General features: G+C 36.7%; 2 pseudogenes; both read left to right on the forward strand.

Annotated features, from left to right (window-relative positions):
* The first annotated feature begins 712 nt into the window (after positions 1–712).
* LOC147464693 (uncharacterized) lies at positions 713–1,345 on the forward strand (annotated as a pseudogene).
* Positions 1,346–1,350: 5 nt separating this feature from the next.
* On the forward strand, positions 1,351–1,938 carry LOC147464694 (mitogen-activated protein kinase kinase kinase 2 pseudogene; annotated as a pseudogene).
* Positions 1,939–2,476: the final 538 nt, after the last annotated feature.

Below are 2,476 nucleotides of genomic sequence, written 5' to 3' on the forward strand. Positions count from 1 at the left end.
CTCCTATATATTGAGCTCATTTCTATGCTCACAGAAAATGTAACTTGATGCTACATTGAGAACTTGACCAATTTTTGTCATTTTGTGTTCTTAAGCATTTTCTATATTAATTAGGATTAGTGTTGTCAAATCATGAATGGGACATTAACCCGTCCTCCTTAACCACACTAATCTATCACGTCAAATTTTTAAACTATGTCCAATGCTCAACTCCCACTGATACTTGGATATATTCTCTTGATTGAGCAACCTCTCATATGCCCCTCTTTTAGCCATCCCCTTTTTGCCTCTTGCCTCCACCATATGCACAAGCTGGGCAAATGATTTGTAAACAGCCTATACTCATGCATCTTGAAGGTTTCTCATGATGCAAGTGTAAACTCTATGGTTTCAAGGTAAAAAGAGGCTATTGTTTTCTAAGTTGCCTAATAATTCATAAGCTAGGTAATTTAATAATTGAGTTGTTGATAAAAGGGCTTTTGACAATAACTAATAAAGCCAGGTTACATATACACAATGTTTGATTTTGTGGTTTTGATTACATTGAAGGATAAATCTGAAATCTATATTGATAGGTTTTGAGGTTGTAAATTGAAGGAACTTGCCCATGAAAAATGAGCTCAAATAGAGTTGAGGTATTTCCTTTGCCTAGATTTTCTTAGAGGAGAACATGATGTATGTGAGCTGATTGTGAAGTCTTTTACTCAAGATCATGCAGCATTTATTAGACAAGGACAAAAATGTCTCTGATTCAAATGCGGCAAAGAGTCCAAGCTCATTGGCTAAATGTTTGGGAAATGCGGCAAAGAGTCCAAGCTCATTGGCTAAAGGTTTGGGATCCCCTCTAGCATGGCATGGCAAGCCAACATCTCCTGCCCCTGCCTCAACACTTGATTAACAAGAGACAATTAGAGAAGTCTCTTTTGAAGCTCAAAGGCCACACACTAGAGCACAAAAGTGGACTTTGTCTCCACTGAATCATGCTTAGTCATTAGATGCAATGACCAAACCATTAGAAAGATCTCTCAACAATGCTTTGATGGCATTTTCATTTCCTCTAGGGGGCAATCAAAATCTCCCCTCAACATTTAACTCTTCCACATCCAGTTCATCACTTGGCTATCTCGATACCTCGCACAATGACATGAGATATCTCACTAATGCATCAGGAACGTCAAGTGGCGTTGCTCAGTTGCCACCATTGGCAATTGGTAGACTATGAGAAGAGGCCATTGCATCACAAGAAGCTCAAACCATGCATCAGGTCCTCAAGTGTGGTTTTGATGTTTGTGGTGATGGGATAGACATGCAAAGGCTCCCCTTGATACTTGCAGGTCTTGCAACATCTAGAGACGGTTGTTTTGTGGCATCAATCAATCCATTGGAGAGCTTATGCCAATGAAACATTTGAAGTTTCAAAACATGACTAATGATGAAGAGAAAGCTTTTTACATGACTTGTCTAGAAAGAGAAATCTCGTTATATAAAGAGATAAGACACAAACATATTGTTGGTTACATAGATATGGACAAAGATGAAGAGGCAGTGTTCTTTATATATTTTTGGAGGATGTTTTTTAGCGGATCTATTCAAAGCATGCTAGAAAGATTTGGCACATTTAGTGAGTCTCTTGTTTCTATCTACAAAACACAATTACTTCTTGGTCTTGAGTATCTTCATAAGAAAAGAAGTTTTCATAAAGATATCAAAGCTGGAAACATGCTTGTTGATTCTAATGTTTTTGTGAAATTGGCTTCCTTTGGAGTATCTAAAACATTTCATGAGGACACAATAACTGATGCTTACAAATCCATCAAAGAGTCTATTTTTTGGATGGCACCAAAAGTTATAATAGGAGACAATTATGTACGTCATGTAGATATATGGAGTGTAGGATGCACGGTGATAAAGATTCTTATTGCCATCATGTATATCTAAACACATGAGTTGAAGTAACTTAGAATCATTGTCAAAACTTGTTTTCCTACTCAAACAATGCATATTATAAAAGAGCTAAGCACAACAAACTATACCAAACCTCAGGCTTCAAAAACTTCTTACATGTGCTAGTTTACTGATCGTTATAAGTCTATACATCGTACACAATCCCTCAATTTATTTTACTCGTTTGATAAATGCTCACTTTGTTTACTTGTTTTAAGTGATTTTGTTGTAGATATACCTAAGGAGCTACACTCAGCTAGTTTTGGACTTTTACAACAATGGAGAATACCACCAGACAACTTTAAAAGCTACTCACATGAGCTAAGGTGATGTCAAATAAAATATACTCCAATTTGATGACAAAAAGGTAGTAAATGTTTTGTCTTTTATGCCTTGCTTAGTCCATTGGTCGTGTGCACACATATTTGCATTTAGGCAGTGTGTAAATGTTCATCTTAGTGTAGATTGTCCAATTTAGGCAACACCAATTATCCATGTAGATCCACCGATTTAGGTAGCATGAGTGCAGATT

This window comes from Adiantum capillus-veneris, chromosome 1, assembly GCF_014529385.1.
Source record: "Adiantum capillus-veneris isolate H3 chromosome 1, ASM1452938v2, whole genome shotgun sequence".
In the NCBI taxonomy this organism is placed as follows: Eukaryota; Viridiplantae; Streptophyta; class Polypodiopsida; order Polypodiales; family Pteridaceae; genus Adiantum; species Adiantum capillus-veneris.